The sequence below is a fragment of the Bombina bombina genome, chromosome 5 (genome assembly GCF_027579735.1).
Source record: "Bombina bombina isolate aBomBom1 chromosome 5, aBomBom1.pri, whole genome shotgun sequence".
Taxonomy (NCBI): Eukaryota; Metazoa; Chordata; class Amphibia; order Anura; family Bombinatoridae; genus Bombina; species Bombina bombina.
In genome coordinates, this window is record NC_069503.1 from 475163444 (window position 1) to 475188244 (window position 24801).

Here is a 24801-nt window from a genome sequence, read left to right on the forward strand (position 1 = left end):
CAGATTGGAGTAGAACCCCATCCCTTGTTCTCCTAAAGGAACAGGATGAATCACTCCCATTTTTAACAGGTCTTCTACACAATGTAAGAATGCCTGTCTTTTCATGTGGTCTGAAGACAATTGAGACCTGTGGAACCTCCCCCTTGGGGGAGGCCCCTTGAATTCCAGAAGATAACCTTGGGAGACTATTTCTAGTGCCCAAGGATCCAGAACATCTCTTGCCCCAAGCCTGAGCGAAGAGAGAGAGTCTGCCCCCCACCAGATCCGGTCCCGGATCGGGGGCCAACATTTCATGCTGTCTTGGTAGCAGTGGCAGGCTTCTTGGCCTGCTTTCCCTTGTTCCAGCCTTGCATTGGTCTCCAGGCTGGCTTGGCTTGAGAAGTATTACCCTCTTGCTTAGAGACGTAGCACTTGGGGCTGGTCCGTTTCTACGAAAGGGACGAAAATTAGGTTTATTTTTGGCCTTGAAAGACCTATCCTGAGGAAGGGCGTGGCCCTTACCCCCAGTGATATCAGAGATTAATCTCTTTCAAGTCAGGGCCAAACAGCGTTTTCCCCCTTGAAAGGAATGTTAAGCAATTTGTTCTTGGAAGACGCATCCGCTGACCAAGATTTCAAACCAAAGCGCTCTGCGCGCCACAATAGCAAACCCAGAATTTTTCGCCGCTAACCTAGCCAATTGCAAAGTGGCGTCTAGGGTGAAAGAATTAGCCAATTTGAGAGCACGGATTCTGTCCATAATCTCCTCATAAGGAGGAGAATCACTATCGATCGCCTTTTCTAGCTCATCGAACCAGAAACACGCGGCTGTAGTGACAGGGACAATGCATGAAATTGGTTGTAGAAGGTAACCTTGCTGAACAAACATCTTTTTAAGCAAACCTTCTAATTTTTTATCCATAGGATCTTTGAAAGCACAACTATCTTCTATGGGTATAGTGGTGCGTTTGTTTAAGTAGAAACCGCCCCCCTCGACCTTGGGGACTGTCTGCCATAAGTCCTTTCTGGGGTCGACCATGGGAAACAATTTTTTAAATATGGGGGGAGGGACGAAAGGTATACCGGGCCTTTCCCATTCTTTATTTACAATGTCCGCCACCCGCTTGGGTATAGGAAAAGCTTCTGGGGGGCCCCGGGACCTCTAGGAACTTGTCCATTTTACATAGTTTCTCTGGGATGATCAAATTCTCACAATCATCCAGAGTGGATAACACCTCCTTAAGCAGAGCGCGGAGATGTTCCAACTTAAATTTAAATGTAATCACATCGGGTTCAGCTTGTTGAGAAATTTCCCTGAATCTGAAATTTCTCCCTCAGACAAAACCTCCCTGGGCCCCCCTCAGACTGGTGTAGGGGCATATCAGAACCATTATCCTCAGCGTCCTCATGCTCTTCAGTATCTAAAACAGAGCAGTCGCGCTTACGCTGATAAGTGGGCATTTTGGCTAAAATGTTTTTGATAGAATTATCCATTACAGCCGTTAATTGTTGCATAGTAAGAGTATTGGCGCGCTAGATGTACTAGGGGCCTCCTGAGTGGGCAAGACTGGTGTAGACGAAGGAGGGAATGATGCAGTACCATGCTTACTCCCCTCACTTGAGGAATCATCTTGGGCATCATTTTCAGTGTCACATAAATCACATCTATTTAAATGAGAAGGAACCTTGGCTTCCCCACATTCAGAACACAGTCTATCTGGTAGTTCAGACATGTTAAACAGGCATAAACTTTGTATAACAAAGGTACCCATATTAAATGATTCCTCAAGGCTAAATATGTTATATATGAATCGATTTAGCCCAGAAAATGTCTACAGTCTTAACAAGCCCTTGTGAAGCCCTTATTTACTCTGTAATAAAAATGGCTTACCGGATCCCATAGGGAAAATGACAGCTTCCATCATTACATCGTCTTGTTAGAATGTGTCATACCTCAAGCAGCAAAAAGTCTGCTCACTGTTCCCCCAACTGAAGTTAATTCCTCTCACAGTCCTGTGTGGAACAGCCATCGATTTTTAGTAACGGTTGCTAAAATAATTTTCCTCTTACAAACAGAAATCTTCATCTCTTTTCTGTTTCAGAGTAAATAGTACATACCAGCACTATTTTTAAAATAACAAACTCTTGATTGAATAATAAAACTACAGTTAAACACTAAAAAACTCTAAGCCATCTCCGTGGAGATGTTGCCTGTACAACGGCAAAGAGAATGACTGGGGAAGTAGGAGCATGGAGGGATCATGTGACCAGCTTTGCTGGGCTCTTTGCCATTTCCTGTTGGGGAAGAGAATATCCCACAAGTAAGGATGACGCCGTGGACCGGACACACCTATGTTGGAGAAAAGTCAATTGAAAATTTTAAGGAAGAAAAATATTTTATTCCATATGCATTTTCCCAAAAAATGAAACTGACAGTCTGAAAGAAGGAACACCGATTATCCTGAATCATGGCAAATATAAGTTTAAAACATATATTTAGAACTTTACATATAAAGTGCCCAACCATAGCTTAGAGTGTCATGAATAAAATAATGACTTACTTACCCTATAGACACTCATCTACATATAGTAGATAGCCAAACCAGTACTGAAACGAGAATCAGTAGAGGTAATGGTATATAGTCAATCTGAAAAGGGAGGTAGGAGAAGAAATCTCTACGACCGATAACAGAGAACCTATGAAATAGATCCCCTAGAGGAAGACCATGGTATTCAAATAGGCAATACTCTCTTCACATCCCTCTGACATTCACTGCACTCTGAGAGGAAAACCAGGCTTCAGCCTGCTGCGAAGTGCATATCAACGTAGAAATCTAGCACAAAAACTTACTTCACCACCTCCATGGGAGGCAAAGTTTGTAAAACTGAATTGTGGGTGTGGTGAGGGGTGTATTTAAAGGCATTTTGAGGTTTGGGAAACTTTGCCCCTCCTGGTAGGAATGTATATCCTATATGTCAATAGCTCATGGACTCTTGCCAATTACATGAAAGAAATTATGATAAACAGCGTTAAAATTCTTATAGCCAAGAACTGGAAATCATTGGAGGCCCCCAATATAGAGATGTGGTGAAATAAAGTCATGAATTTGATAGAACTAGAGGAATACAGCTCCTATAAAACTGGAAACAGTGATCCATTCATTGAACTGTAGAACAATTGGGAACAGTACATAAAAAGCTTACTTATATAGGGGCATGCTAAATACTTACTACACTTAAATATTTATGACCAGGTACACTATTGGTTTAACACACATGTATTAATGAAGACACTGAGACACTAAGGTTAATGTTATTGTTTATTTTATCACAAAATTGGAAAATCAAGAATCCATGAAGTATAATCTAATTTTCACAGATATTACTGCTATTCTCAGCATATTGTAAACAGAAAATGTATGTAATGAGTAAACTGACGGTCCGTTTTGTAACTATTGTTATTATTTAGATTCTTAATAAAAAGAACTTGAAAAAAAAAAAAGAAAAAAAAAAATTCTGTAGATAAACAGACATGAAATAGAATTAAAAAGTGGTAAATGAAGCTATATAGCAACTAGGAATTTGATCATGAGGAAATGGAAAGAAAGAAACGAGACAAAATTATCTGAATGGATAAACTTTATTAAAAATCTTATTATAGAACAATTTGATACACCCATGAATGACGAAAAGAAATACAGAAGTTTTTTTCAGGAATGGGCCTTGTTTATTAGAGTCCAGACAGAGAGGGAACAAGACAAATTAATATATCCCTCAGGAACAGTGATATAGTACTTTAAGGTTTCTGGTAAAATGTAGGTAAATGTTGAATGGAGTGGAGGGGGGTTGTGTGTTTTCTTTTTTTAAACAAAAACAAAAATAAAGCACTGGATGTTAAGGTGAAGTGATCACAACAATTATTTTATCCTGGACGAGGAGAGAGAGAGAGAGAGAGAGATTGAGGTTGAGCAAGACAATAATTTTTTTTTTTCCTCATTTAAGTAATTATAATGTCTTAAATGCTTTTTTTTCCTTTTTTGTACTTAATTTATGAATGAATAAAAACCCTCTCGTCTGGGAACTATCCACTGAGGGTGAGAAGAATTCTTTTAGAACACCTCTTCTCTCCTTGCCCACTCCTTGACAAGCAAAGACGGGAAGTGGGAGAGATATTTAAAAGCGTTGTTGTAGGGTCTCTGCCTCCTCCTGGTGGCTAGGAGTAAATTCCCACGAGTAAGGATTTTGTGAACTCTTGCCATCTAGAAAGAAACAATATTCTTTAGCGCAAATGTACAACTTCAGTTAATCACTCTTATATAGGGTCTTCTTATAGGAAATTAAATGGTTGTGAATAACAATCATTAATGCATTCAAACAAAGAACCCCAAAAAAAAAAACGAATTTTAAACAGAAAAAAGTCCAATCCTTTGACATATTTATTCAGTGCCCTCCCTATTTATTTCTGTTAACCATGGTTCAATTGTTTACATTATTGGTTTTGCTTAAGGTGCAGCTGAAGGCTGGAGTCTGTTTCACTGAAAGTACTTGGGAGCAGCTGTTTTTTTATAAGACAGGTAAAGCAGACTTCTAAGCACTTCCGCTATTGAAAACATAAAACACCGAAATGCATCCCAGACTCAAATACGATTAAATTATTAATTTCAAACACGCATTAAAAATGCACTTTTAAGTTTTAAATATTTTAAATCTTCTAAAAGTGTCTTGTACAGCCTCCCGCTATTTTACCAGGATAGGCAAGGTGTCCGTACATGGACACTGGTGTCCGTGACTGGCCCTTGCAGTGTCCGCTGCCTGTTTTGTGGCGGTTAAGGAGGCGTAGGACAGATTGAATGCTGGTCCTGACTCCTCCTTAACATACGCAGCACCAAGTGTTGCGGGGCTGGGGCCACCCACATGACACAGCTCAGTAGCGGCAAAAGTGATGAGAGAGAGGGGAAGAGCAAGCTGTCTTCAGTGCAGCCTGTGTCAACACCGTGAGTCTTGACGGGTAACCAATTCCTTGATCTGTGCGGCAGCCAAGTGCTGATGTCTGTGTGTAGAAGTAGCAGAGCACATGCCTACACTGACAAACCTTACCTAACCAAGTAAGCAACCAACCATGATGATCATGCGAGTAACATCAAGGTGGGGTGTGCGTGGTCAGGAGTTGCAGAGCCCCCCCAGCAGCCTCTTTAAACTGGCTGCTCTGATGCTGGGACTCATGATACCGTCTGAGAATGATGGGAGTCAGAGCAGCCAATTTAAAAAGCCTGGTGTTCTGTTTGTACTGGACTCCCAGTGAATGTCTTAGCAGCCAGGGGTCTGCATGTTGAGACTACCCAGGGAGAGTGAAGGGTTAAAACAATCTCTCTGCAGGAATAGATCTAGAGAGTTTAGTAACAATTCTGTCCTGCTTGTACTTAGTGGAATTCAGTCCTGCTTCACCACAGATACATATTTTATTTTCTGGGTGCTGAAGGGCAGTACTGAAAAGTGCTGCCGATGCTGTATGGAACATTGTATGCTGCAGGGGGATATCCAGTGAGGAGGGATTATAAAAAGCTGCCCTGAGTATTTAATTGGTGTCTGTAATGAAGCATAGTACAGGGCTGCACTTTTCATGTACTGCCATTCGCTGCCACTTCTGCTAGATGCTATTCCACATGCATCCTCTACCTCTCAGTAAAGAGAGTATTTTTTTTAATTGAAATGTACCTTGATGTCTTTTACTGATATCTGTACATTTGGAAAAATGTCCGCCACAGCCTTGGTCCGTGCCTATCCCTGTATTTTACTAGGCCTTCTTGTTGTTCCAAGCTGCAACTCACCACAGATCATTAAAGTCACATCTCTTGTACTCCAGTATGTGGTTCTGCCTGTATTCTTTTTCGATAGAAAGGGAGACTCTTTTTCTGGGTAAAACAGGAGTCTGTGATAGATCGTACCTATGCGTTTCGTCTACACTGTTGTAGACTTTATTTAAAGCAGCCCTTGAAAAAGTCTACAGCAGCATAGACTAAATGCGAAGGGACGATCTGTTTTTTAACCTGGAAGAGAGTATCCCCTTAATTGAAAAGGAATACAGCTAAAACACAACTGGGGTACAAGTGTTTCAAACTTTATTCATTAATGGAGGTCGCAGCTTCGGAATCAACTACAAAAAACGGTAAAAATTAGTGAGGCTGGTACAAGACACGTTTAGAAGATTTAAAATCTTGTAAGTGCATTTTTAATGTGCATTTAGATTAATAAATATAATTGAAGTTGAGTCTGGGATGCGCTTGTGTTTTTAGGTTTTCAACCCTCTTGTCTGCGTCTTTGGTTTGTTTTTTTGCGATTTAAAATGCAAATATTAGTCTAGAATTATTTAAAACAGCTATTATTGTTCTGATTACAGTATGTACCTCTATTTTCTGAGGGGTACAAGTATAACCGAAGTATTAAAAATGATATAAGCTACCTTTAAGTTGCACATATTTGCAGTATTAGGACATGTAAATATTGCCTAAATGGCATAAGATATTGTTGATTACACTTCCATCTCTAAACTGTCCCATTTTACTGATGGAAATATTCAGATATCCAAACTACTACTCCAAAAATCCAAACCTTTTAGGGTCCCAAACAGTTTGGATAAAGGGGGGTCAAACCTGTAATATATATATAGTTAACCTGAAACCAATATGCATGTGCTGGAGTGGGAGTTGGTTGTAAAATTGCAAGAAACTTACAGTTTTTATTAATGTATTTTTTCTAGGTTAATTTACAGTTTATTTTGGGGCAGTTTTAAATTATATTTACACAGTCTTATGATGCCCTCTGACCCCTACACTTCCCGGAAAAGCGAACAAACCCGAGAAAGAGATTTGTCTAAATTCCACCATGGCCCGACGATAGAACGAAGTTGTTGCGATGTTGCGAATTGACCCAACCTTAGGAAGAAAACCCAACTTGGTTCGTAGAACCGCCTTATTGGCATGAAAAGCCAGATAAGGAGGGACACATTGTAAGGCAGCAATTACAGATATTCTGCGCGCAGAAGCAATGGCCAGTAGAAAGGAACCTTCCAAGACAACAATTTAATGTCTACTTCATGCATAGGCTCCAATGGAGCCCGATGCAAAACCTTAAGGACAAGATTTAAACACCAAGGAGGAGCCTTAGATCTAAACACAGGTCTGATCCCAGCAGAGTCTTAACAAATGGCTGCACATCTGGAAACTCTGCAAACCTCTAGTGCAGTAACACAAACAGGGCTGAAAACTGTCCTTTCAGGGGACTTGCAAAAAAGCCCCCTCCAGATGGAGGATCAGCAATGCTACGGGAAAACTGTATGCACCTCACTGGACAATTCCTCAGAGGTGAACGACTCTGTGGTATCAAGCATGTTTTATATTATCACATTATCAAGGCATATGGAACATAATTGAGAGGGCGGACCTAAGGCCTCCTCACCATATAAACAGGAATTACTCATTAGGAATAGAGGGAGTGCCCTCTAAAGTAACAGAATCCTCCATCGCTAGTGCACTAACCGGAGAACTAGAGAAATAAAACTTTTTATTTTATTCAAAAAAAACAGCACCCTTATACCCCAATGACTGGGGTCTCACCACCTCCTATGACTCAGACAGTACAGAGATTTATGACTCCTCTCTGATAGACACTCGGTCAGGAAAAAGGGAATGAATCACATGGTGCACAATGCAGGACCGTCCCTGCTATGAGAAAGCGTGCCATGCTTGTAAGCTGCATGGCTCTCACAGTGAAAGTGAAACCTGTATATTCCATAACAGTCTATGAGCCCATAACATCTCACACATAAAATCAAATAAACATATAAAATTATTCCCCCCTGTTCAATAATCCCCCTAAGGAGATATTAACCCTTGATTCTATACAGATAAAAGGAGTCACACTGTGACCCTGTCTTCTTCCGTTATCATACATGTATAAAATATGAAATGATCTTACCAGAATCTACACAGTGGAACAGGAACATGGCCCTTCAAGTGTGACAGATAGTAGCCGCACTTCTGAAATGGACTTGAGTGAAGAAAGCAGGCATCGAAACTCGTCAACACTATTTGCCTATGGAGCTGTTAATATAAGTCGGGATGGTTTAAATAAATATATACAGGGAGTGCAGAATTATTAGGCAAGTTGTATTTTTGAGGATTCATTTTATTATTGAACAACAACCATGTTCTCAATGAACCCAAAAAACTCATTAATATCAAAGCTGAATAGTTTTGGAAGTGGTTTTTAGTTTGTTTTTAGTTATAGCTATTTTAGGGGGATATCTGTGTGTGCAGGTGACTATTACTGTGCATAATTATTAGGCAACTTAACAAAAAACAAATATATACCCATTTCAATTATTTATTTTTACCAGTGAAACCAATATAACATCTCAACATTCACAAATATACATTTCTGACATTCAAAAACAAAACAAAAACAAATCAGTGACCAATATAGCCACCTTTCTTTGCAAGGACACTCAAAAGCCTGCCATCCATGGATTCTGTCAGTGTTTTGATCTGTTCACCATCAACATTGCGTGCAGCAGCAACCACAGCCTCCCAGACACTGTTCAGAGAGGTGTACTGTTTTCCCTCCTTGTAAATCTCACATTTGATGATGGACCACAGGTTCTCAATGGGGTTCAGATCAGGTGAACAAGGAGGCCATGTCATTAGATTTTCTTCTTTTATACCCTTTCTTGCCAGCCACACTGTGGAGTACTTGGACGCGTGTGATGGAGCATTGTCCTGCATGAAAATCATGTTTTTCTTTAAGGATGCAGACTTCTTCCTGTACCACTGCTTGAAGAAGGTGTCTTCCAGAAACTGGCAGTAGGACTGGGAGTTGAGCTTGACTCCATCCTCAACCCGAAAAGGCCCCACAAGCTCATCTTTGATGATACCAGCCCAAAACCAGTACTCCACCTCCACCTTGCTGGCGTCTGAGTCGGACTGGAGCTCTCTGCCCTTTACCAATCCAGCCACGGGCCCATCCATCTGGCCCATCAAGACTCACTCTCATTTCATCAGTCCATAAAACCTTAGAAAAATCAGTCTTGAGATATTTATTGGCCCAGTCTTGACGTTTCAGCTTGTGTGTCTTGTTCAGTGGTGGTCGTCTTTCAGCCTTTCTTACCTTGGCCATGTCTCTGAGTATTGCACACCTTGTGCTTTTGGGCACTCCAGTGATGTTGCAGCTCTGAAATATGGCGAAACTGGTGGCAAGTGGCATCTTGGCAGCTGTACGCTTGACTTTTCTCAGTTCATGGGCAGTTATTTTGCGCCTTGGTTTTTCCACACGCTTCTTGTGACCCTGTTGACTATTTTGAATGAAACGCTTGATTGTTCGATGATCACGCTTCAGAAGCTTTGCAATTTGAAGAGTGCTGCATCCCTCTGCAAGATATCTCACTATTTTTTACTTTTCTGAGCCTGTCAAGTCCTTCTTTTGACCCATTTTGCCAAAGGAAAGGAAGTTGCCTAATAATTATGCACACCTGATATAGGGTGTTGATGTCATTAGACCACACCCCTTCTCATTACAGAGATGCACATCACCTAATATGCTTAATTGGTAGTAGGCTTTCGAGCCTATACAGCTTGGAGTAAGACAACATGCATAAAGAGGATGATGTGGTCAAAATACTCATTTGCCTAATAATTCTGCACTCCCTGTGTATATATATATATATATAATTTTTTTTCTTCTTTTTTTTTAAACATTTTTTCTTGACTGAAAATGAGCCCTGCTCCTGTGCAGGAATCCAATACAGGCTTATAGCAGTAGGGGTGGGGGGTTGCTCCTTTCAGAAATGCTGTGCCTTGCTGATATCAAATACATTGTAGATGCAGTTAACCCAGCAGAGGGGACTGCAGTTATAGCCTTTTTGGCAGCCGTAGGGTTAACTGCATCTGCTATGTATTTGAGCCGTTTCTCAGAGAGCAGGAGATTGTGTGGGAGGTTCCATAATGATTACATACCCTTAGTTTCAGACTACAGACGTCCCTAGTGGGAAATATAAGTAAGTGGTTATCCCTCCTCTTCACATCTCCTGCATGGGTTCTGCTTTTAGACTTCTATAGATTGATCGACTGCTAGTTATCATAAACAGAAAGTGCTTACCAGATAATTCCATTTCCTTCTGTACAAGGAGAGTCCATGGCATCATTCCTTACTGTTGGGAAATACTGAACCACCAGGAGGAGGCAAAGACACCCCAGCCAAAGGCTTATATACCTCTCTCACTTCCCCTACCCCCCAGTCATTCTGCCTAGGGAACAAGGAACAGTAGGAGAATTATCATGGTATAAAAGGTGCCAGAAGAAAATGATAATTCCATCGGAAAATACGGGAAAGGGCCGTGGACTCTCCTTGTACAGAAGGAAATTAAATTATCTGGTATGCATAATTTAGGTTTTCCTTCTTAATACAAGGAGAATCCACAGCATCATTCCTTACTGTTGGGAAACTTATCCCAAGCTCTAGAGGACACTGAATGATAACGGGAGGGACAAGAGAGGTGGACCCTAATCTGAGGGCACCACAGCCTGCAAAACCTCTCTCCCGAAGGCAAACATCAAACTTTTAAAATTTAGAAAAAGGGTGTAAGGAGGACCGAGTGGCTACCTTACAAATCTGTAACAAAAAAGGTAGTGGTGTAACTAACTGGAATGAAGCTAGGGGACCGGTATATTATGTTACTGTGTGTTTAAATATGCTCTATGCTAGGCCTTTTACAGTCATTATTTGCCGCACGAGCTTTAATGCTCATTCACACTTGCTCTCTTCAAATATATTATTGTGTTGTCATTATTATAATAAATCCGCAAGTAGTGCTGACAATAAGAATGTAAGAATTTAAACAGGCAGAAGGGTCAATGCAGCACAATAATATATATATTCTTTTGAAGTCGCAGAAGCGCTAGCACCAACAGCCGACTGTGAAAATATATATAGTAGAAAGCATCTTAAAAGCTGAACTCACGTCCCTTCAATGGCTGTTCTTGCTGCAAATCCGTCCCGCTCACTGGTAGCCTCCTGTAGCTTCTTAGTGTAACACCGGACTTGCTCTCCTTGCGACCTCCTCAATCTCCTGTTAATGTGCTCTGCTGTGCAACCGGTCACAAAATTCTTTAGTCTCCCTTGGAAACCACTGTTGTAGCTCGTGCTCACACTATGGCCAAATAGTGTGCAAAATAGTGAAAGAGTGGAGCACCGAGTCTCTATAGTGGTTATAAAAACATTATCTTTATTGGAAAACACATTGGTTCAGGGACCCATGTCCCCAGGGTAAAACTGAATAATATAGGTAAAAAGATTAGAAGCTAACATTTTTCGGCACCCACGCCATAATCTTAGCCACATCATGTGGCTAAGATTATGGCGTGGGTGCCGAAACATGTTAGCTTCTAATCTTTTTACCTATATTATTCAGTTTTACCAAGGGGACATGGGTCCCTGAACCAATGTGTTTTCCAATAAAGATAATGTTTTTATAACCACTATAGAGACTCGGTGCTCCACTCTCACTATTTTGCACCTTACAAATCTGCTCCATAGAGGCCTTGTTCTTAAAGGCACAAGAGGAAGCCACTGCTCTAGTAGAATGAGCTGTAATTCTCTGAGGAGGTCTAAGTCCCGCTGTCTCATACGCTAAGCGGATAAGACTCCTCAACCAAAAAGATAAGGAAGTCGAAGAGACCTTCTGGCCATTACGCTTCCCAGAGTATGCCACAAATAAGGAAGAAGCTTGTCTAAAATCCTTAGTAGCTTGAAGATAAAACTTCAATGCACGAACCACGTCCAAGTTATGAAGAAAACGTTCCTTCGAAGAGGAAGGATTAGGACATAATGAAGGGACCACAATCTCTTGATTGATGTTGCGGTCTGACACGACTTTAGGGAGAAACCCTAACTTAGTATGCAGGACATGCTAATGCTCTCAGGTCTCCCTAAGAGTAAAAGGGGCAACCAGACTTGGTCTCCTTGCACACATGCCTTAGAGGGATGCAACTGCACCTCACTGACGAGGCCCACAGAGGCAGAAACGTACGTCTGGGGTATGTTGTATTCCCTTGGTTAAAAGAGAATTGCCTGGTATTTCGGCACAGGACTGCCATGTGGCAGGGTCAGACTGATATGCTACAGAAGATTTTACCTTTGTGAAAGGCACAGTGTGCAGAAAGAGTTTGTACCCTGGGAGTAAGGTGGGACTAAGCAAGGAAGTATTTCCAGCTTCAGTTCTAAGCCTAGTTGAGTGCATCTCTCTGATTTTCTGTGTTAGTACGCAGGACAGCCTTATCCGAATGGAACACCAGATAAGGAGGCTCACAGTGCAATCTCAGATACTCTGGGGGCAGAAGCAATAACCAGTAGAAAGAGAACTTTCTAGGACAGCAACCTAATATTTCATGCATAGGCTCAAACGGAGCCTGTTGCAAAACCTTAAGAACCAGATTCAGACTCCAAGGGGGAGCCAAAGATCTGAACACAGATCTGATCCTAATCAGAGCCTTAACAAAGGACTGCACGTCTGGAAGCTCACAGAGCCTCTTGTGCAGTAAAACAGACAAAGTCGAAATCTGTCCCCTCAGGGAACAGGCCGAAAGACCCTTCTACAGACCATCCTGGAGAAACATAAGAATCCTGGCAACCTTAACTTTATGCCAAGGAAATCCACGCTCTTCACACCAGAATTTGTAGGTTCTCCCCACCTTATGATAGATGCAACAAGTAACTGGCTTACGAGCTTGAATGAGAGTATAGATAACTCTCTCAGAAAACCCTCTCTTGGCTAGGACTAAGCGTTCAATCGCCACGCAGTGAGCCTCAGATAATCTAGATTTTGGTGAACATAAGGACCTTGTTCCAGCAGATCCCTGCAACAAGGTAACCTCCTCACTAGATCCGCGAACCACGTTGTTCTTGGTAACGATGGAGCAACAGTAACACTTGCTCCTGCTTGATGAAGGCCACTACTCGAGGAAGGAGTGATAAAGGCGGAAAAAAGGTAGATTAGATTGAACCTCCAAGGCACCGCTAACGCATCTATAAACTCCGCCTGAGGATCCCTAGACCTCGACCCATATCTGGGTAGTTTGGCATTGAGACGAGACGCCATGAGATCTATCTGTGGCGTACCCCCACCTGAAGCATATCTCCGCAAACGCCTCGGGATGGAGAGACCATTCCCCCGGATGAAAGGATTGTCTGTCTTCTTCCCAGTAGTCCACACCCATAATGTGGATCGCTGACAGGGAACAGTTGTGGCCCTCCACCCACTCCAGAATCTGAGATACTTCCCTCATCGCTAGGGAGCTTCTTGCTCCCCCCTTGATGGTTGATGTAAGCCACCGAGGTTATATTTTCCGATTGGAATCATATAAACTGGGCCGAACCCAGAAGAGGCCAAGCCTTCAGAGCATTGTAAATTGCTCGAAGTTCCAAAACGTTGATCGGGAGGGAGCTTTCTTCCTGCAACCACAGGCCCTGTGCCTTCTTGGCACCCCAAACAGCTCCCCATCCTGAGAGGCTTGCGTCCGTAGTCACAATCTCCCAGGATGGTCTGAGAAAGGATGTCCCTTGAGACAGATGATCTGGGCAGAGTCACCAATAGATCGATTCTCTCGACCGGTTGTACAGGGAAATCTGTTGAGACAGATCTGAATGATCGCCATTCCACTGCCTCAGCATGCACAGTCTGAGACGGAACCTTGCAAAAGAATGTCCATGCTGGACACCATGAGACCAATTACCTCCATACACTTAGCCACAGATGGCCTTAAGGAGGTCCGGAGGGCAAGACATGCCGAAAATAGTTTTCACCGTCTCTGGTCGGTTATAAATATCCTCATGGATACTGAATCGATTATAGTACCCCAGAATTCTTCCCTGGTGCATGTGATGAGAGAACTTCTCTAAGTTTATCTTCCATCCATGTGATCGAAGAAGAGAGAGAAGAGAAACCGAATGGTCTTCTGCAAAATGATAGGACGGCCAGGAGAGCTCCCAGAACTTTTGTGAAGATTCTTGGGGCTGTAGCAAGACCAAACGGAAGTGCAATGTACTGGAAGTGCTGATCCAGGAACACAAACCTTAGGAACTGGAAGTGGTCCCTATGAATTGGAACATGAAGGTAGGCATCCTTCAGATATATAATGTTCATGAACTGTCCTTCCTGAAGTAGAGGAATATAATGGACATTATTGTCTCCATCTTGAAAGAGGGGACATTTAGAAACTTGTTTAAGCACTTTAGGTCCAGAATTAGGCGGAAAGTTCCCTCCTCCTTTGGGACCACAAACAGGTTTGAGTAGTACCCCAAACCTCTTTCTGCATTAGGAACAGGGACAATGACCCCTAAGGAGGACAGATCCCGCACGTACCCCAGAAAGGCTTCCCTCTTTTCTAGTTTTAAAGACAGGCTTGAGTGGAGAAATCTGCCCTTGGGAGGGTGAGCTTTAAAACCTCTATTGTATCCCTGAGCTATGACCTCCAGGACCCACGGATCCTGCACATCCCTGGACCAAGCGTCGGAAAGCAGAGACAGTCTGCCCCCTACACGATCCAGCTTTGGATTGGGGGCCGCCCCTTCATGCCGACTTGTTCTCGGTGGGCTTCTTTTTCTGCTTGGATTTAGGTTTAGAGGGGGACTGCTGACTATGGGACTTCACAGAACAAAAGGAACAAAAATTAGATCCTTGTCCCTTAGATTTGTTCTTTTTATCCTGCGGTAGGAAGGCACCCTTGCCCCCAGTAACCATGGAGATAATAGAGTCCAGGCCTGGACCAAATAAAATGTTTCCCTTAAAGGGGAGGGAAAGTAATCTAGACTTAGAAGTCATGTCCGCAGACCAAGACGTCAGCCAGTGCGCCCGACACATCTGTACTGAGAAACGATATATATCTTGGCATTCAGGTGAATAATCTCCATGTTTGCATCACATATAAAAGAATGAGCAATTCTCAAAGCCTTAATTCTTTCCTGGATAACGTTGAGGGGACCCTCCACCTCGATCAATTCCGCTAAGGAGTCGCACAAGTAGCCCGCTTCCCGTTTTCCTGAGAAAAGTTTCCATTTTCTTATCCATCGGATCTCTGAAAGATGATCTATGCTCAAGAGGGATAGTAGTACGCTTAGCTAACGTGAAGATAGCACCATCCACCTTAGGGACAGAACCCCACAACTCTAGCTGAGAGTCCGGGAACATTTTTTAAAGGCAGACGAAGGAGAAAAGGAACATCCAATTCTACCCCATTCGTTCTTAATATTCGCCATCTTTACAGGTACGAGAAAAGTAAGTGCCGCTACCCTATCCTTGTACACTCTGTCTAATTTAGGGATTAAAGGTTCATCAGGCAACTTGGCCTCTGAAACCTCTAGAGTAGACAGAACCTCCTTTAGAAGAAAATATAAGTGTTCAATTTTAAATCTAAAGGCTGGTTCCTCTGCAGCCAGAGGCCTAGAGGTAGCAGACTCCAATTCAGAGAATTCACCCTCTCAGGGTGTGACCCATCCAGAGATACCTGAAAAGCAGACAAATCAAGCAAATCACTGGGATGTCCCCTTGACCGGAGAGCTATGTTTAACCTTTTGCTTGCGCTTAGCAGGGGGCGATGTAAAGCACTAAAGGCCTCAGACACCGCCGTCTTTAACTGCACGGTAAAGTCTGATGGTAAAAGGCTCCCTCCAGACGGAGGATCAGGCGTGCTACGGGAAGCTGCATGAAACAATGGAGATGATTGATGGGTACGCACCTTGCGGGACGGCGAGTCCTCAGAGGTGGATGGCTCAGTCGTAGTAATGGGGTAAACCTTTTTAGACAAAATAACCTTGTTTTTGCATATGGAATATAGCTGAGTGGGTGGACACACCAAGGCCTCCTCCCAATATAGACAGGTATTACTAATAGGAATAGAGGGAGTATAAGAAAAAGAAAAAAATGGAGCACTGAGTCTAGCAGGGGGAATAAAAGATAAATACTTTATTGTGAAAACATTTGTTCAGGTTCCAGTGTCCCCCGGGGTAAAAACTGTGTAGGTAGGTAAAACAGAATGAAAATCAGGCTAACATGTTTCGGCTCCCACGCCGTAATCTTAGCCACATGTAAAACATTTTACAATACAATTACCTTAAAATACCTACCCTACACTTCCATTGGCTATGTGATGCACACCCCCAAACATTTGTGCCAATAGAATTACTGGACATTTCTGCTGTTCCCATTCGCTGGGTTACATACACCCTCATGCTGCTGGGCCAATCAGAAAGTGCCAGTAGCGAAACTCCCTGCCTCTACTGCGCTTATTAATATGGACATTGTTTCTAAAAGTAGGCCAATACTGATCCCCTGTCAAATAGCGCAAACACTCCGCTAGCACTGAATTTACCCAATGTGCCAATACGCACTCTGTACTCATATGCATCACCTAATGGAGACAGCGCAAACGGTTTCTACTCAGTGTGTACATTACTGTCTCTTTTGCTAATCTCTAGCCTGTAGTGGTGCCTCTATAGCTAAGTCACAATCTGGTCCATTCGTATTTAGGGAGAAATACAGAATAGAGGGAGTACCCTCAAGAATATCAGGATCCTCCATAGCTTGCAACAGTAGGATACAAATACATGAACTTTTTATTTTTCCCAAAAATGGCACCTAAATAGCCCCAATGACTGAGACACTCACCACCTCCTAGACCCAGGCACCCAGAGAAGAAGCGACGTCTCCTACAGCTAGCTCGGTCAGGAAAGAGAAAACAAAAGTTTGACCACACCCGGTCACGTGGTGCGCAATGCAGGACAACCCCTGCGCTATGGCAAAAAGTGTGCCAATGCTATCAACCTGCGCAGCATTCAAAGAGAAAGTAAAAACCTGTATGTTCCGTTACTGCATAACAGTCTATGAAAAATAAATCTCACATAAAAGCAGCATAAATCAAAGAACACCTTTGTTTAATCCCCACTGTTCAATAACCTCCCTCAGGGGATATTAACCCATGATTCTATTAAGATAAAAGGAGTCACACTGTGATCCTGTCTTCAGAGTTATCAACATAAGTAAAATTGAAACGATCTTACCAGAATCCATGCTATGGAACAGAAACACAGCCTCTCAAGTGTGACAGTCTTGTAGCATCGCTCTTGACATGGACTTGAGTGAAGAAAGCATACAGTGAAACTTGTGAACACTGGTTGCTTAAGGAGCTGTTAGCAGGCAGTCTGGATGGGTTCGCAGAAAGACCAACTTTCGTCAATGCTCTCACAGAGGCTGAAAAGACTACTCCAGGTCCATAACGAGCATATATCCCTCCTAAGGAACAAACTCCAAAATCTTCTCTGCGATCCTCCTGTGATGAAAGGCAAAGAATAACTGGGGGATAGGGGAAGTGGGAGAGGTATTTAAGCCTTTGGCTGGGGTGTCTTTGCCTCCTCCTGGAGGCCAGGTTCAGTATTTCCCAACAGTAAAGAATGATGCTGTGAACTCTCCTTGTATTAAGAAGGAAATAGGTAATGCAGAAATCTGACCCTTCAAAGAACTGACTGACAATCCCTTCTCCAGACCTTCCTGGAGAAAAGACAAAAACCTAGGAATCCTGACCCTACTCCAAGAGTAGCCCATGGATTTACACCAATACAGGCATTTACACCATACCTTATGGTAAATCCTTCAAATAACAGGCTTGCCAGCCTGAATCATGGTCTCAATGACCGACTCAGAAAAACCACGCTTAGACAGAACTAAGCGTTCAATCTCTAAGCAGTCAGCTTCAGAGAAACTAGATTTGGAGGGAGGAATGAACCGGAGTTAAAAGGTCCTTCCTCAGAGGCAATCTCCAAGGTGGAAGAGATTACATCAGCACTAGATCTGCATACCAGATCCTACACCATGCAGGAGCTATGAAATTACTAATGCTCTCTCCTGTATGATACGAGCAATGACTCGTGGAAGGAGAGCAAACAGAGGAAACAGATATGCTCGACTGAAATTCCAAGGAACCGCCAGAGCATCTATAAGGGCAGCCTTGAGGTCTCAACCCTGACCCGTACCTTGGAAGCTTGGCATTCTGCCGAGACGCCATCAGATTCAACTCCAGTACCCCCATTCAAGGGGTAACCTGGAGAACACCTCCGGATGGAGAGATCACTCCCCGGGATTAAATGCCGGTCTGCTCAGGAAATCTGCTTCCTAGTGTCAACTCCTGGAATGTGGATGACAGACAATAGTGAGCTTCCGCCCACTAAATAATCTGAGCCACCTCCTTCATGGCTAAGGTGGACAATGTAAGCCACTGAGATGAAGTAGTCCGACGGGACCCTAATAAACCAGGCTAAGGACAACCGAGACCAAGCCTTCAGAACATTATAAATCGCTCTCAACTCCAAGATGTTCATGGAGAGAATAGACTCCTTGATGACTGGTCTAGATCTATCTACTGAAACAGATCCAAATGGTGCCCGTTCCATTGTCTGAGCATGCATAATTGCAGAGCTCCCAAATGGAATTGAGCAAAGGGAAAGATCTTCATAGAAACAACCATCAGACCAATTACCTCCATACAAGGAGCCCGAACAGCAGACTGCAGAGAGAGGCAAGAACAAACAATTTAGGATTTCCTGACCTTTGTCAGAAAAAAATACATAGACAGAGAATCTATTATGGTCCGTAAGAAAACTACCCTTGTAGATGGAACAAAGGAACCCTTTACTCCCCGGGATCTAGATTCGCTTCCATCCGAGAAAACAAAGAAAAAAACATAATTTATGCTTACCAGATAAATTTATTTCTCTTGTAGTGTGTTCAGTCCACGGGTCATCCATTACTTATGGGATATATTCTCCTTCCCAACAGGAAGTTGCAAGAGGATCACCCAAGCAGAGCTGCTATATAGCTCCTCCCCTCACATGTCATATCCAGTCATTCGACCGAAACAAGACGAGAAAGGAGAAACTATAGGGTGCAGTGGTGACTGGAGATATAATTTAAAATTTAGAACCTGCCTCAAAAAGACAGGGCGGGCCGTGGACTGAACACACTACAAGAGAAATAAATTTATCAGGTAAGCATAAATTATGTTTTCTCTTGTTAAGTGTGTTCAGTCCACGGGTCATCCATTACTTATGGGATACCAATACCAAAGCTAAAGTACACGGATGATGGGAGGGACAAGGCAGGAACATTAAACAGAAGGAACCACTGCCTGTAGAACCTTTCTCCCAAAAACAGCCTCCGAAGAAGCAAAAGTGTCAAATTTGGAAAATTTGGAAAAAGTATGAAGTGAAGACCAAGTTGCAGCCTTGCAAATCTGTTCAACAGAGGCCTCATTCTTAAAGGCCCAGGTGGAAGTCACAGCTCTAGTGGAATGAGCTGTAATTTTTTCAGGAGGCTGCTGTCCAGCAGTCTCATAGGCTAAGCGTATTATGCTACGAAGCCAAAAAGAGAGAGAGGTAGCCGAAGCCTTTTGACCTCTCCTCTGTCCAGAGTAAACGACAAACAGAGTAGAAGTTTGTCGAAAATCTTTAGTTGCCTGTAAGTAGAACTTCAGGGCACGGACCACGTCTAGATTATGCAAAAGACGTTCCTTCTTTGAAGAAGGATTAGGACATAACGATGGAACAACAATCTCTTGATTGATATTCCTGTTAGAAACAACCTTAGGTAAAAACCCAGGTTTAGTACGCAGGACTACCTTGTCTGAATGAAAGATCAGATAGGGAGAATCACAATGTAAGGCAGATAACTCAGAGACTCTTCGAGCCGAGGAAATAGCCATCAAAAACAAAACTTTCCAAGATAAAAGCTTAATATCAATGGAATGAAGGGGTTCAAACGGAACACCCTGAAGAACTTTAAGAACCAAGTTTAAGCTCCACGGAGGAGCAACAGTTTTAAACACAGGCTTAATCCTAGCCAAAGCCTGACAAAAAGCCTGGACGTCTGGATTCTCTACCAGACGCTTGTGTAAAAGAATAGACAGAGCAGAAATCTGTCCCTTTAGCGAACTAGCGGATAAGCCCTTTTCTAAACCCTCTTGTAGAAAAGACAATATCCTAGGAATCCTAACCTTACTCCATGAGTAACTATTGGATTCACACCAATATAAATATTTACGCCATATCTTGTGGTAAATTTTTCTGGTAACAGGTTTCCGAGCCTGTATTAATGTATCAATAACCGAATCCGAAAACCCACGCTTTGATAGAATCAAGCGTTCAATTTCCAAGCAGTCAGCCTCAGAGAAATTAGGTTTGGATGGTTGAAAGGACCCTGGATTAGAAGGTCCTGCCTCAGGGGTAGAGACCATGGTGGACAGGACGACATGTCCACTAGGTCTGCATACCAGGTCCTGCGTGGCCACGCAGGCGCTATCAGAATCACCGATGCTCTCTCCTGTTTGATCCTGGCAATCAGTCGAGGTAGCAACGGAAAAGGTGGAAACACATAAGCTATGTTGAAAACCCAAGGGGCTGCTAGTGCATCTACCAGCACCGCACCCGGGTCCCTGGACCTGGATCCGTAACAAGGAAGCTTGGCGTTCTGGCGAGATGCCATGAGATCCAGATCCGGTTTTCCCCAACGACGAATCAGTTGAGCAAATACCTCCGGGTGAAGTTTCCACTCCCCCGGATGAAAGGTCTGTCGACTTAGAAAATCCGCCTCCCAGTTCTCCACACCTGGGATGTAGAGGTGGCAAGAGTGAGACTCTGCCCAGCGAATTATCTTCGAGACTTCCAACATCGCTAGGGAACTCCTGGTTCCCCCTTGATGATTGATGTAAGCCACAGTCGTGATGTTGTCCGACTGAAATCTGATGAACCTCAGTGTTGCTAACTGAGGCCAAGTTAGAAGAGCATTGAATATTGTGAATTGTGAATGTTTATCGGGAGGAGTCTCTCCTCCTGAGTCCACGATCCCTGAGCCTTCAGGGAGTTCCAGACTGCTCCCCAGCCTAGTAGGCTGGCATCTGTTGTTACAATCGTCCAATCTGGTCTGCGAAAAGTCATTCCTTTGGACAGATGAACCCGTGACAACCACCAGAGAAGAGAATCTCTGGTCTCCTGGTCCAGATTTAGCAAAGGGGACAGATCTGAGTAATCCCCGTTCCATTGACTTAGCATGCATAGTTGCAGCGGTCTGAGATGTAGGCGCGCAAATGGCACTATGTCCATTGCCGCGACCATTAAGCCGATTACTTCCATGCACTGAGCTACTGATGGGCTTGGAATGGAGTGAAGGACACGGCAAGCATTGAGAATCTTTGATAACCTGGACTCCGTCAGGTAAATCTTCATCTCTACAGAATCTATAAGAGTCCCTAGAAAAGGGACCCTTGTGAGTGGCAACAGAGAACTCTTCTCTACGTTCACTTTCCACCCATGCGACCTCAGAAATGCTAGAACTATCTCTGTATGAGACTTTGCATTTTGAAAACTTGACGCTTGTATCAGAATGTCGTCTAGGTACGGAGCAACCGCTATGCCTCGTGGTCTTAGTACCGTCAGAAATGAGCCCAGAACCTTTGTAAAAATTCTCGGGCCGTAGCTAACCCGAAGGGAAGAGCTACAAACTGGTAATGCCTGTCTAGAAAGGCAAACCTTAGGTACCGATAATGATCTTTGTGAATCGGTATGTGAAGGTAGGCATCCTTTAAGTCCACTGTGGTCATATATTGACCCTCTTGGATCATGGGTAGGATGGTCCGAATGGTTTCCATCTTGAACGACGGAACCCTTAGGAATTTGTTTAAGATTTTTAAGTCTAAGATTGGTCTGAAAGTTCCCTCTTTCTTGGGAACTACAAACAGATTTGAATAAAACCCTTGCCCCTGTTCCGTCCGCGGAACTGGGTGGATCACTCCCATCACTAAGAGGTCTTGTACACATTGTAGAAATGCCTCTTTCTTTACTAGGTTTGTTGATAACCTTGACAGATGAAACCTCCCTTGTGGAGGAGAAGTTTTGAAATCCAGAAGGTATCCCTGAGATATAATCTCCAACGTCCAGGGATCCTGTACATCTCTTGCCCAAGCCTGGGCGAAGAGAGAAAGTCTGCCCCCCACTAGATCCGTCTCCGGAAAGGGGGCCCTGTCTTCATGCTGTCTTAGGGGCGGAAGTAGGCTTTCTGGCCTGCTTGCCCTTGTTCCATGACTGGTTGCCTTTCCAACCCTGTCTGTAACGAGCAGTAGTAGAGGAAGTTGATGCTGCTCCTGCCTTGAAATTACGAAAGGCACGAAAATTAGACTGTTTGGCCTTTGATTTGGCCCTGTCCTGAGGAAGGGTGTGGCCCTTACCTCCAGTAATGTCAGCAATAATTTTCTTCAAGCCGGGCCCGAATAAGGTCTGCCCTTTGAAAGGAATGTTTAGTAGTTTAGATTTAGAAGTTACATCTGCTGACCAGGATTTAAGCCATAGCGCTCTGCGCGCCTGTATGGTGAATCCGGAATTCTTAGCCGTAAGTTTGGTTAAATGCACTACGGCATCCGAAACAAACGCATTAGCCAGCTTAAGGGTTCTAATCTTGCTCAAAGATTCATCCAATGGTGCTGTGCGAATCGCCTCTTCCAGAGACTCAAACCAGAATGCCGCTGCAGCAGTGACAGGCGCAATGCATGCAAGAGGCTGCAATATAAAACCTTGTTGAACAAACATTTTCTTAAGGTAACCCTCTAATTTTTTATCCATTGGATTGGAGAAAGCACAGCTATCCTCCACCGGGATAGTGGTACGCTTGGCTAAAGTAGAAACTGCTCCCTCCACCTTAGGGACCGTCTGCCATAAGTCTCGTGTGGTGGCGTCTATAGGGAACATTTTTCTAAAATATCGGAGGAGGGGAAAAGGGCACACCGGGTCTATCCCACTCCTTGCTAATAATCTCTGTAAGCCTCTTTGGTATAGGAAAAACGTCAGTACACACCGGTACTGCATAGTATTTATCCAGCCTACATAATTTCTCTGGGATTGCCACCGTGTCACAATCATTCAGAGCCGCTAACACCTCCCCTAGCAACACGCGGAGGTTCTCAAGCTTAAATTTAAAATTTGAAATTTCTGAATCCGGTCTCCCCGAATCAGAACCGTCACCCACAGAATGAAGCTCTCCGTCCTCATGTTCTGCAAATTGTGACGCAGTATCAGACATGGCTCTTGTGTCATCGGCGCGCTCTGTCCTTAACCCAGAGCTGTCGCGCTTGCCTCTTAACTCGGGCATATTGTATAATACTTCTTTCATAACATTAGCCATATCATGTAAAGTGATTTGTAAGGGCCTTGATGTACTTGGCGCCTCAATCGTACGCACCTCCCGAGCGGGAGACGAAGGTACTGACACGTGAGGAGAGTTAGACGGCATAACTTCCCCCTCGTTGTCTGGTGATAATTTCTTTATCGGTACAGATTGACTTTTATTCAAAGTAATATCAATACAATTGGTACACATATTTCTATTGGGCTCCACATCGGCTTTTAAACATAATGAACAAGCAGATTCCTCTGTATCAGACATGTTTAAACAGACTAGCAATGAAGCTAGCAAGCTTGGAAATTACTTCAATAAGTTTACAAGCAATATAAAAAATGCTGCAGCGCTTATTTTAAAAAACACAATTGAATAACAAAGAACTAGTTCAGTTATAGTCAACAATTCTTTAAATGTATTAATTAGCAGAGGATTGCACCCATTAGCAAAAGGATGATTAACCCCTCAGTACCCAAAAAATGGATATCAAATTAAGATTTAACGCTTTTATCACAGTCAAACACACTGTCACAGGTCTGCTGTGACTGATTACCTCCCTCAAAAACGAATTTTGAAGATCCCTGAGCTCTCTGGAGACGTCCTGGATCAAAGAGGAAGAAGCAGGAAGACTGTGCTAGAATTTTAACTGCGCAACAAGGCGCTAAAAAAGGTCCCTCCCACTCCTATTACAACAGTGGGAGACCTGATATAACGGTTTCTATGCAGAAATATACGTTAGCCGTGTGGAAAAAAATCATGGCCAAAAAGGATTTATCACCAAAGTACCTCACAAAACGATTAACATGCCAGTAAACGTTTTAAAAAACAACATTTCAGATAGTGTGTAAAGTTATTACTAAGCCTGCTACCAGTCGCTTCTACTGCAGTTAAGGCTCACACATTATATCAGTATTAACAGTATTTTTTCAGTCAAATTCTAGTCCCTAGAAAATAACTCTACTGTGCATACATTTATCAGCCTGATACCAGTCACTACTACTGCATTTAAGGCTGTACTTACATCATACGGGTAACAGCAGTGTTTTCTTAGTCAATTCCATTCCCAGAAAATATTGTACTGCACATACCTCATTTGCGGGAGACCCCGCATGCTATTCCATTTTCTGAAGTTACCCCACTCCTCAGAATGTCGAGAACAGCCAGTCGATCATAGTTACGCCTGCTAAGATCATAGAAAACGCTGGCAGTTTCTTCTTCCAAATACTGCCTGAGATAGAAAAACAGCACACTCCGGTGCCATTTAAAATAACAAACTTTTGATTGAAGAATAATTAAGTAAAAACTCCAGCTCCTCTCGCGACCTCCTTCTTTGTTGAGGGTTGCAAGAGAATGACTGGATATGACATGTGAGGGGAGGAGCTATATAGCAGCTCTGCTTGGGTGATCCTCTTGCAACTTCCTGTTGGGAAGGAGAATATATCCCATAAGTAATGGATGACCCGTGGACTGAACACACTTAACAAGAGAAACAACAAAGTCTCTGAATAAGAGATTGCTTGAAAAAAAGGATGGCGCCTGAACCAAAATGTCATTCAGGGAGGGTT

The 24801-nt window shown here is 43.2% G+C and overlaps 1 protein-coding gene across 2 annotated transcripts in view; it reads right to left on the reverse strand.

The window, feature by feature from the left end:
- Nucleotides 1-3600: 3600 nt before the first annotated feature.
- LOC128660486 (uncharacterized) overlaps nt 3601-24801 on the reverse strand; it is a 308731-nt gene continuing 287530 nt past the window's right edge. For both annotated transcript variants that reach the window (XM_053714361.1, XM_053714360.1), the window contains exon 16: nt 3601-4238. The gene's annotated coding sequence lies outside the window, so the exon portion shown is untranslated. The remainder of the gene's footprint in view (nt 4239-24801) is intronic.